Below are 12,446 nucleotides of genomic sequence, written 5' to 3'. Positions count from 1 at the left end.
AATTGTGGCTTTAAGCAGCGTGGCCCAATGAGAAATCGGTTGTACAGACTACCCACCGGTGTCATTCGCCCACACCATGTCCTCACACACACTCATGAACAAGTATTTAGTGCCAACATTTGCGTTTTGAAAGCATACCCATTTTTCTGGTGTTAAACATTGGCACAAGAAATGGCCTCTTCCTAGCCTATCTGTTCATTTACCAAGTTTCATACAAATTAACCAAACATCTCTTTACTTTTTATCTTTTTTATTTTAAGTGGATATATGTATGTGATTGGAGCTGACTGCAAAATGAGCCTGTGTATTCATGTGTTTAGCAGTAATCATGTCACGGGTCGGAATTGAGCTGGGCCACCAAATGCAGCTCGGACCAGGGTTTATTGAGGGAAAAGGGAGTTGGAGTCAATTAATAAATCTACCCCTATTGTTTCTTCCTCTTTTATCGAATAATACCTGTTTTATTTAGGGTCATGTCTTAAATGAATCACATGGAGCTTCTTGTAAAATAGTGAAGTTCCTTTTCCTTACCTGCTCAGTGTCATGGCAAGCTAGAGCCCCTACTGACTGTTTGTATCAATGTCGGTGTATATAGAGACAGTCAACCCATTCATATTCACACACACCACTGAGTGAGTCTGAGTGGGTCTGGATCATGCATGGATCTCCATCTTCTGATGGAGCTTCCCAGAGCTCCAGTTGCCCATGGCTCTTCTACTTTGCTCTGCATCTGGCTTTGAAATTTGAGAGCACACCACGTCATTTCTTGTTTCGACCGCTTTCCCTGATGCCTAATGTACTCTAGTTGTAGTGCCTGTGATGTTGCACACAGGGCAGACAGGTTGCAGAATGCTGCACTTTCACGAGCAGAGCAAACAATCCTGTATTTTCTCAGAGAATCTGTCAACAGCGGGCTGTCAACAGCGGGCTGCCTATTTTGGGGGAAAGATGATGGCACCAATGGGATCTTTGCCAGGCCTCAGTGCTCTCACAAAACCATTAGCCTTGATGGGACACATTAAAAATGGCTAATGTGTGTTTGGGAATTTAAAGGTAATACACAACAATGCAATGTTTTGGGGTGCCTGCTTCCTGCTTTCACTTTGTCAAAAAATATCTGAAATACTTTTTGCTACTAATTACTGTTGGATTTTGTTCACAATTTGGGAAGCGCGCTACCCGTGCTTCACGGCAAGAGCCTATAGCCAATCACCTGTTATCCAATTCACTCACTGCGTGCTCGATTTCTTTCTTCAATTTAAGGAAAAGAATAAGACACCGAAACAAAAAAAGACTTACACAGGTTGGTTGAGTTCAATCACAATTCTTGTCTGTTTCCAGGAAAAATACAATCCAGCGGTGGGCTTTTCGTCCAACAATGCTCACGAGCAGAAAATCGCCACTCAGAAAAACAACGCTCAAAGTTCCTTGGTCAGCATATAATCAGTTGCACATGCCGGTGGGGAGCCGAGTTTGATGAGTGATGATTCATGGGGGTGGGGGCAAGTTCGATGAGAGCTGATTCCATGGGAGTGGGGGCAAGTTCGATGAGAGCTGATTCCATGGGAGTGGGGGCAAGTTCGATAAGAGCTGATTCCATGGGAGTGGGGGCAAGTTTGATAAGAGCTGATTCTATGGGAGTGGGTGCTGATGCGGTGGGAACTGATTCCATGGGGAGTTGATGCGGTGAGGGGCAATTCAGTGTGTGTGTGTGTGTGTGTGTGTGTGTGTGTGTGTGTGTGTGTGTGTGTGTGTGTGTGTGTGTGTGTGTGTGTGCGTGTGTGTGTGTGCGTGTGTGTGCGTGTGTGTGTGTGTGTGTGTGTGTGTGTGTGCGTGTGTGCGTGTGTGCGTGTGTGTGTGTGCGTGTGTGTGTGTGTGCTGCATTTGGCAATTTCATTAATACTCAATCCATTAATGTTTCCTGACTATGTTTCGTCTATTTTCCATGCAAAGCCTTTACTTACCACATACCGTGCATTTCTTTCTTAAATCATTTCTACTTAAATCAATGAGGTGTGAGCATATCTGCTCTTGTAGCTAGGCGGGACTTTTTGGAACCCATTTTCTTCATTACCTATACCTTTTTGTAAGATATGCTACTAATTACCTATATCTTACAATAGGTACCGGTATTATCTATCCCTGCAAAGCATTCATTCGTGTGCTAGTTTTACAATCATTTACCCTTTTTACCTAAGGTCTAGTTCATTTTAACTTCAGGGAAACAGACTTGCCTGAGTCACCTTAAATCCCTTAAAAGTCAATGACATAAAAGTGTAAATGTTGGTTTGCAAATTTCAATGCAAATTTCAGATATTGCTGTGCCAACATTAAAGAACTGTAAGGAAAAATTGTGTTTTCAAGGGTACTAATCCAGCGTGGTGAAACTATGGGGCAAGAACCACACGGGAGACAAGTAAGTCCTTTTAGACACCTGCAGGTGGAGAGTCCATTCGTCGCTGTGCGTACAGCGATGTTCGAATAGAGCTCTGAACTCTCCTTCCTGCAAGAGGATATTTATTAAGAGAAACAGAGTGGGGGTTGAGAGTTGACAGGTTTGGTGAACCCCCGGCCTCTGGTAAGATCAGAGCAGGGGGTGTTTTACGATGTTGTGGGAAACAGAACAACTTGATATTTCATGTGGGCTTGATTTTTTTTTTCTTTACGTTACGTCTGCATGATGTTCCCAGATGTGATAGACCGATTATTGGCCGGGCCTATTTTCAGAGCCGGTGTTTGTCATTTTGCCGATTATCAGCATCAACCTGTCACGGTCGGATGGAGCATGGAGCAGGACGACCAGGTGCCGCTTGGACCAGGGTTTATTGAGGGAAAAGGGAAGTGGAACGAGGCATCGAGGGAAACAGACGAGAACTGGCAAACTAATAACATGACAGACTGACCGACAGGGATGGCAAACAGAAACAGACTCGAAACAGACAGGAACCACAAGGACAGCAAACGTGACGACATCGACGATCCGACAGGGAGTGAGGGGCAGACAGGACTTATATACACGACAGGTTAACGAGAGGCAGGTGGGAATAATCACACTGATCATGGGCACACAGGAGGGGAGGGGCGAGCACACAGACACACGAACAGAACTATGACACGATCGGGGACGAGTCCTGACACAACCAACATTTATTCATTCAACGGCCAATGAATGTTCAATTTAAAACTGGGTCAGGGACTTACAGTTTATTTTATGGCTATTGTACTTTTTCAACTGTAGTGACATTAAGCATATACTATAGTTCAAAAGTTTGGGGTCACTTGAAATGTCCTTATTTATCAAATAAAATCGCTATTTTTTTAATGAGGATGACATTAATCTAATCAGGAATACACTCTACATATTGTTAATGTGGTAAATGACTATTCTAGCTGCAAACGTCTGGTTTTTATTGTAATATCTACATGTGTATAAAGGCCCATTTCCAGCAACCATCTCTCCAGTGTTCTAACGGTCCATTGTGTTTGTTAATTGTGTTAGAAGGCTAATCGATGATTAGAAAACCCTTGAAAACCCTTGTGCAGTCGTGTTGGTTTTCATGGAAAACACTAAATTGTCTGGGTGACCACAAACCTTTGAACAGTAGTGTAAGTAATTTTGTTTCTTAGTTTTGAATGACAGGGTCCATGCCACCACGTTATCAAAACATAACTTTTATATTAAGATACAGTGGTCCCTTGTTTATCGCAGCAGATGCGTTCCAGAACCACCCGAGAAAAATGAAAATCTGTGAAGTGAGAACAATATATGTATTATTTAGAAATTTGAACACCATTGTATTGAAATTTCCAACACAGGTGTTTCTTTTTGGCCGCTAGAGGGCATGGGTGTATTTCAAGTCTATTGGAAGAAAGTTTTTCCTTGCCAAGCAATGCAAAGTACCTACCTTTAGAAGTACTACACTACACTAACCCGGGGGACATCATGCATGGCGAAACCAAAGTGAGTCATGGTTCCGCATGAATCTCCTGTTCATCGCTTAGAGGCACGCCCCGTGCTATCAGCGTGTATTTCAACGCCGTTCTCCCGTCACTCAAAAAGCTGCTGAATTTCAGCCTCCACAATAGGTGAAATGCAAATTGGTGAGGGATCACTGTACTTTCACTTCACTTTTAAAAATAAAATATTTCACTTGGGCTGCACGGTGAAGCACTGGTTAGCATATCCGCCTCACGGTTCAGAGGGTCTGAGTTCGATTCCACCTCCGGCCCTCCCTGTGTGGAGATTGCATGTTCTTGCCGTACGTGGGTATTCTCCGAGCACTCGGGTTTCCTCCCACATCCCAAAAACATGCATGGTAGGCTGATTAAGCACTCCAAATTGCCCGAAGGTATGGGTGTGAGTGCGGATGGTTGTTCGTCTCTGTGTGCCCTGTGATTGGCTGGCAACCAGTTCAGGTGTCCACCTCGCTTATTGCACCTACTGGATTTTGGAATTCGGTCCACATAAAAGGCGCACCTTCGGTTTTGAAAAAATGCAAGGCTTTTAGGTGTGCCTTATAGTGCGGAAAATACGCTACTAGTAATTTGGCTGCTATTCGCTCATTTGGCCACATAAAGACAATAAAAACAATGTGGTTCTTCACTCTTCTTGCATTCAACGCAGTAAGCAACATATTGACACTTTACATATTCATTTGTCACACTTATAATGAGCCGTGTATTAGGGGTGTCAGGGCAAATGGAGACACGGAAGGATTACTCATGATTGATTTTATGTTTGCATCTGCAAAATTTGGAACAGTAACAATGATATCATATACATAATCATATTTGACTTAAATTTAATCCCACTTGAAACATAAAGCATAAAGTGGACATATGTGACGATAGTAGTAATTGAGCCACAAAGATGGTTGATTTGAGACACGAGTCAATGTTGCAGTTCAAATTATTCCACAGGCCCATATAACAATATATAAACTATATATCAAATAACAATATAAACAACAATTTTATCGAATCATCCGTGTCACTCCAAATCATTAAATCCATCGGAATCTTCGTCTTGTGTCACTTAAAAAAAAAAAAAAAAAAAAACACAGCTGTTGACTCCGGAATTACGTGCGCCGCTTACGTCAGACTAGATATATATCAAATAAATGTATAAACAACAATTTTAACGAACCATCCGTGTCACTCCAAATCATTAAATCCATCGGAATCTTCATCCGCTGTGTCACTTAAAAACCTGTTGACTCCGGAACTACGTGCGCCGCTGACGTCAGCCTTGTCGTTAGTTGCGGCTCCAATCATTCCACAGATCTACGTATATAACTATAGTGTAGCGGTACCAAAGTATCAGGCGAGATGTGAGTTTGGTAACCGGCTCTTTATTTCACAAAACAAGAGCTCAACATATGAGCCAACACAGTGCCATAAGCAAGCGCCCTGGATCGCTCCCCCCATTCTAGACAATCGGAAACTATTGAAGTCTAACAACATAGACGTTGCTACTCTAAATAAACTATATATCAAATAACTATAACATAAATAACAAGTTTATCAAACCGTCTGTATCACAAATCATAAAATCTCCTGACTCCGGAAGTCAGTGAATGGAACTCATTGTCAGTGAGGCTCCAATTATTCCACAGCCATAGTGCGCCCTCATGCGGTTTAAAGTGAAAATAACATGTGAAGTGATCAACTATACTAGTAAGTCAGTAATGTGTTAATGATCAAGTAAAAATTTGTGAATAATTACACATATAAGTCACTCCTGATTATAAGTCGCCCCCCCACCCTAACTATGGAAAAAAACACGACGTATAGTCCGAAAAATACGGTACTCTATTTGTGTCATTACTCAAACTATTGAAATTTGCAATGATGACATTGAGATGAGACAATGACAGTCAATTCTAAGATTCCATTTGTGCTTTAAAAAAATCCTTTTAAGATCGAACTATTCCTCTGGTTCACCATCTCTACCTATCAGCCTGTCGGTATTAGTATCACATCCAAAATAGATTAGGCATATTTCATTGATTTGATAGCAGAGCTTGACATAATTGATTGCTTATTTATTAATCATTGCTGTCCATATTGCTTCTGTTGAAGACTTTTTTACAATATTTTTACACCACACAAGGGAGTTGATTGAATTTTTGCGGTGCTCTAAACAACCCAACAACGTTGTAGTAGTTTTTTCTGCACTTTTGCTTTGTCCGAGGAGTAAATGATGTGGTATCCAGTTTTCATTGCCAATTGTACAGCTGCATAGTTCATTACTGTATTTTTCGCACCATAAGGCGTTTCGGGTTAAAAGGCGCAGACTCAACTGGGGGGTCTAGTTTGTATTTAATCCACACATAAGGCGCACCGCATTAAAAGCGCTTGCATGCCATGACTTACGGTAAACAAACAAAAAAAAAATGTCACGGAAGCAAGACAGTGAGTTCGGTTGTACTTCATTCTGCTGTTTAACCATGTACTCTACTCACATTATTGTTAATCGATATTCATACGCTAATCCGTCCAAGTCATCTTCTGTATCCAAAGTAAACAGTTGAGCAAGTTCCCTCCCATCATTTTCTCGTCGTTGTCACGTTGCTCTTCTGCAATGATCCTGGCTTTCCAGAAAGCTTTAATTGTGCCTTGTACGCATATCTCTTTGTCTATGCCATTTTAGAGGGTCCTAATGCTGCACCAATGATAGTATTTATTTATCAATGGCAGCGGAGGTACGTACTCTATGTGTTACATGAAGGCCTCTGATTGGTTTACCGCCTCTACCTACGGAAAACGTCGGGTCTACTTATTAAGCCTGTTTATTACGTCTCTGTGTGGCAGAAGAATTTACAGATTTGCACAAACGGTAGTATTTATTTATCAATAGCAACGGAGGTACGTACTTTGCACGATAGTGGCAGTGGAGGTACGTCCTCCTCTACGTGTTACGTCCAGTCCTCTGATTGGTTTACCGCCCCAATTCAAGTAAAACGTAATGTCCTCTGATTGGTTCATCGGGTGCCTGTATATTATGTCTGTGGCGGCAGCCACACAAAACAACTTTACAGATTTGCACAAACGATAGTATATACCGTATTGGCCCGAATATACGACGATGTTTTTTAAATTGAAATAAGACTGAAAAAGTTGGGGTCGTCTTACATTTTGGGTCTAGACCAGACATGGGCAAACTACGGCCCGCGGGCCACATCCGGCCCACGGGGCCGTTTAATCCGGCCCGCCAAACCTGAATAAATTGTATTATTAATTTTTTGGGGGGTCATTTTCCCTGCAATTACTATGTTTCCCCAGTAGATGGGGAAGCGCCTGCCCGCGCATTTACTCCCGGGAGCCGTGTCAGAAAGCACGGTGCACACTCACAAGTGCGTGTGCTTACTCAGGAGTACGGACGCGGCGCACTCCGCGCTCTATTCAAAGTCAAAGTCAGCTTTATTGTCAATTTCTCCACATGCCAAAGACACACAAAGAAACTGAAATTTTGTTCCCCGCTATCCCACGGTGACAAGACACGGCTCACAATAGACAATCAAGTAACAAGTAAACAACAGCGTGCTGAATAAATAATGAATAAATAACACAACAAATAAATAAATAAGAGGAGCAAAAAAGGAGCAAGTGAGCGTACAGCAGACATTCCAGAAAATAGCGCAACAGTGCCGCACGCTACGCAGAAGGGGGTAGCGAGTTCAGGGTCCTAACAGCCTGGAGAAAGAAGCTGTTGGCGAGTCTGGTGGTGCGGGAGCGCAGGCTCCTGTACCTCTTCCCAGAGGGCAGAAGGTCAAACAAAGAGTGAGCTGGGTGACTCACATCACTCGCAATCGTGGTTGCCTTGCGGGCGAGATGGGAGGTGTAAATGTCCTTCAGGGAGGGGAGCAAAGCGCCAATAATCTTACCAGCCGTATTCACTATGCGCTGCAGGGCCTTCAAGTTCTGTTCAGTGCAGCTAACACCCCAGACAGCGATGCAACTGGTGAGGACGCTCTCAATGGTGCCACGGTAGAAGGTAGACAGGACTGCCTGAGGAGCACATGCACGCCTGAGCTTCCGCAGGAAGTACAGGCGGCGCTGAGCTTTCTTTGCCAGTGACGCGGTGTTTGCGGACCAGGAGAGGTCCTCACTGATGTGCACCCCCAGGAACTTGGTGCAGCTCACCCTCTCCACCACAGCACCGTCGATGATCAGCGGCAGGTGTTGTGTGTGACCCTTCCGGTTTCAACAATTTCCTTGGTCTTGTCTACTTTCAGCAGGAGGTTGTTGTCCCTGCACCACGTGGTCAGAAGGTCAACTTCCGACCTGTACCGAGTCTCGTCGCCCTTCGTGATGAGACCCACCAGAGTCGTGTCGTCAGCAAACTTCACTATGTAGTTGTCGCTGTAGGTCGCAGTGCAGTCATGCGTCAGCAGGGTGAAGAGCAATGGACTGAGCACGCAGCCCTGGGGGGCCCCCGTGCTCAGCGTGATGCTGGCGGAGATTTTGTCGCCAACCCGCACCACCTGAGGCCTCTGACAGAGGAAGTCCAGTAGCCAGTTGCAGAGGGAGGTACTGAGGCCCAGCTCGTCGAGTTTGCAGATGAGTCGCTGCGGCACAATGGTGTTGAAGGCAGAGCTGAAGTCCACAAACAGCAATCTCACATATGAGTCCTTTCTCTCCAGGTGGGTGAGGGCTGAGTGGAGGGCAGAGCAGATGGCATCCTCAGAGGACCGTTTGGCACGGTACGCAAACTGGAAAGGGTCAATGGTGGGGGCGGGGAGAACGGATTTGATGTGCTCCATGACAAGCCGCTCAAAGCACTTCATGATGATGGGCGTCAGTGCCACGGGGCGGTAGTCATTGAAGCAGGACGGTGCAGGTTTCTTCGGCACAGGAACGATGGTGGCAGCCTTGAAACACGAGGGGACGATGGCCTGCTGCAGGGAAACGTTAAAGATGTCCGTGAAGACACCCGACAGCTCCCCAGCGCAGTCCTTCAGCGCTCGACCCGGGATGTTGTCAGGGCCCGCCGCCTTACGGGTGTCAATAGCGGCAAGCGCCCTCCTCACTCCGTTGGCAGAGAGGTGCAGGGGCTGCTCGTGTGGGGGGGGAGTGGTCTTCAGCGGGCAAGTGCTGTTCTGGGCGTCGAAGCGAGCAAGAACGGTTAAGATCGTTCAGCAGACGGACGTCGCCCTCACAGCTCCTCGGCGCGGGCTTGTAGTCCGTGATGGTCTGAATGCCCTGCCAAAGGCTCCGTGCGTCCTTGCTGTCCTTGAAGTGGGTGGATACCTTGCACGAGAACGCCTTTTTCGCTTCTTTGATGCCCCGGGACAGGTCGGCCCTCGCTGTCCTCAAGCCAGCCTCATCCCCCGCTCTGAAAGCCTTGTCCCTGGCCCTCAGCAGTCTGAGGACAGCCCCTGTCAGCCACGGCTTCCAGTTCGCGCGAGTGACGACGGATTTTGAGCGAGTCGCATCATCGATGCACTTCGCGATGTAAGAGGAAACAGAGTCAGTATACGTGTCCGTCCGATCGTTGTAGGTGGCCGCCTGCTTAAACAAGTCCCAGTCAGTGGTGTCGAAGCAGTCACGAAGTGCATCGGAGGCACCCTCAGGCCACACCTGAACCCGCCTCCAAACCGGCCTGGATGCCTTTACCAATTGTCTGTATGCGGGCAAAAGCAAAACGGTGAGATGGTCAGAAAGCCCAAGATGGGGGAGGGGGGTGGCTTTGAAAGCTCCCTTATGCGCAGAGTAGACTAGGTCCAGGAAGCTGTCTCCACGTGTCGGAAAAGTAATATGCTGGTGAAGCCTCGGGAAAACAGACTTCAGGTTTGCATGATTAAAGTCTCCAGCGAAGATGGTGAAACCGTCAGGGTGCGCTGTCTGTTGTTCACTGACAGCCTGGTACAGTTCACCAAGCGCCGCGATCCTGTCGCCTGCGTTGTTGGAAGGCGGGATGTACACCGCGACTAGCAGAATCGCGGTAAATTCCCTCGGCAGGTAAAAACTTCGCAAGTGGCGAGCAGTGCTTACATACCACCACAGAGTCCCGGCACCATTCTTCTCGGATGTAGACGCATATTCCACCTCCTCGCGACTTTCCCCCTCGTACAATGGCACGGTCCGCCCGATAGCACGCGAGCCGCTCCGGATGCACGGCAGAGTCCGGAACGTTGTCAGTCAACCAGGTCTCGGTGAACACGAGCACACAGCAGTTCCGCACCGTCCGGTTCGTAGACCTCAGCAGGCGAACGTAATCCATTTTGTTGTCCAGTGATCGAACATTCGCCAGAAGAATGGAAGGCACCGCCAGTCGAGCTGGGTCGGCCGCCAGCCTGGCCCGGACGCCTCCGCGCTTGCCCCTCTTCTGCCTCCTCGCACACCGTTTCCGACGGCTCCCAACCGGGGGAGGAATAGCGGGCGAGGTCGGCGACGTTTCAGGACGTAGCAGTCCGAGCGCCTTTAATGTCGCCGCTTCAAAGTCCAGAACGCCACAAAACCCACTTCTGCCGATGTCGAGCAGAACCTGCCTGCTGTACTTGTAGCACGATATAGCACGACGAGACGAACACATAAGACTGTCGGACGAACACTCATATTTCGAACACTATTTCATCTATCAGTGCCGAATTTCGAGCGTAGGCTGTGACGTCAGTATTCTCGTAATTCGCGCGCTAAGTTTTCAGATACAGTTTTACGGTAATGCCACCAACAATCTTTCCCCTGGAATCTTTCCATTAAAATGAGTGGCCCGAAGAAAACAAAGGTGGACACTGAGTGCCGAATGTTAAAAAAGAGTGGACAATTTGGCTCGACCTACGTGTGTGAGAGGACGTTCAGCCACATGAACGTCAACAAAGCCCGTCACAGATCTAGGTTAACTGACCGACACCTCGGCTCTATCCTAAGAATTACTACAACAAATTTTACTCCAGACTATGATGCACTAGCAAAAAAGCGAAACCAACAATACTATTGATTTCTTGATGTATGTATTCTTTCACTGATTCTTCAAGATGATGTATTTGGTCAGAATGTTTGCCGTTGGATGTGATTTCGCCTCATTAGATAAACATATTTCATAAATCTGACCTGCAGGCGCTGAAGTGATGTAAAATGTTATTCATCATAACTGTGTCGTATTTAATAAGAATCACTGATAGTAGTTTTTTGGTGAAATATTTTTTTAATGCTGTTAATAAATGCATTTGTTTTCAAAAAGTTCTTTTTAATATCCATGCTTAAGTATATACTAAAAGTAAAAACCTTTTATGCAATGACCTTTACATGTCATTTATATTACTTCACACAAACACTACATCCATCTGCTCCTGGTTCGGCCCCCTGGTCAAAATTTAGAACCCAATTCGGCCCGCAAGTCAAAAAGTTTGCTCACCCCTGGTCTAGACATTATACCCATTCACTTGTGCGCACCGGTAAGTTAAAGGTTGCTGGTATCGACTGAGTATGGTGCAGTGATCGTGTGCGTCTTTGACACAAAGTGTGTATATACATTTCATTGTTACTACTGTTCACTGTTGTGCCGTTTGTCCGATCGCAGTTTACTTCGTGTGCGCGCCGTTTGATTGACAGCTCCGGCGCGCTCCTTTAAGTTTGCCTCGCATCGTACGAGCAATGTACACGCATGACTACAGCCGTGAGGCAGCGGCACGGTGACCAACGATCGCCAGCAAATGTATTTTGTTGTCTCGATGACTTATGTTTGGTGTGTTGCAGAGAGTATTTTATTTATGGGTATTTAGTATAGCGGAACCGTTACGCGCAGTTAGTTATGTAATGTGGGCCGTCTACTTGTGTTGTGTGATGTCAGAAGTTGAGCGTTGACTTACGTGCTGTATTTCTGTCTGTTGTAGAACCACACACGCACACACGCACCACACACACGCACACACACACACCCCACACACCCTTCACACGTTTCATACAATAATCACACACACAAGAATCACATTCACACACCCAAAGACTCCCATGTACACGTACACTACACACACCTGCTCTCACATCCTTACGACCAAACGTATGCCTATACGCTTTTGCTAGTATGCCTGTATGCCCCTATGAGCCACAGTGCCTGTTACTTTTTTGCCAATAATTCAGTAAAGCAATCAAAACTAAACTACGTCTTCCCTCCTGTGTTCTGACCGACACCCGGGGGCGAAAAGAGCATAACCATCCGAGCCAACCCCCTATACAGTCCTCAGGCTTCCCCAAAATAGCGGTAGCAGTTTGCATTATATTATTGCAATGTTTTTCCTTATTCAGATTTGTTTCAAGACTACAATTACAGTTAGACTTCACTTTGATGGTTAATGCAGTTATTGCAATTTTGGTGTTTTATCACAGTAGATCGGTTTATTTAGATTTCAAAAATCAGACGCCATTCATTTACAAATGTGATTGCACTTTAGTTTACATATTTAAATGTTCAGATATTGAGATGTGATAGACAGTTTTTGCAT

At 45.7% G+C, this 12,446-nt stretch overlaps 1 protein-coding gene across 13 annotated transcripts in view; it reads left to right on the top strand.

The window, feature by feature from the left end:
- Positions 1–12,446, top strand: part of LOC148394833 (RNA-binding protein Musashi homolog 2-like) — a 166,989-nt gene that overhangs the window by 108,422 nt on the left and 46,121 nt on the right. The window lies entirely within an intron of this gene.

This window comes from Syngnathus floridae, chromosome 7 (assembly GCF_059516105.1).
Source record: "Syngnathus floridae isolate MCC-2025c chromosome 7, RoL_Sflo_1.0, whole genome shotgun sequence".
NCBI lineage: Eukaryota > Metazoa > Chordata > Actinopteri > Syngnathiformes > Syngnathidae > Syngnathus > Syngnathus floridae.
This window is presented reverse-complemented; position numbering and strand designations above follow the sequence as displayed.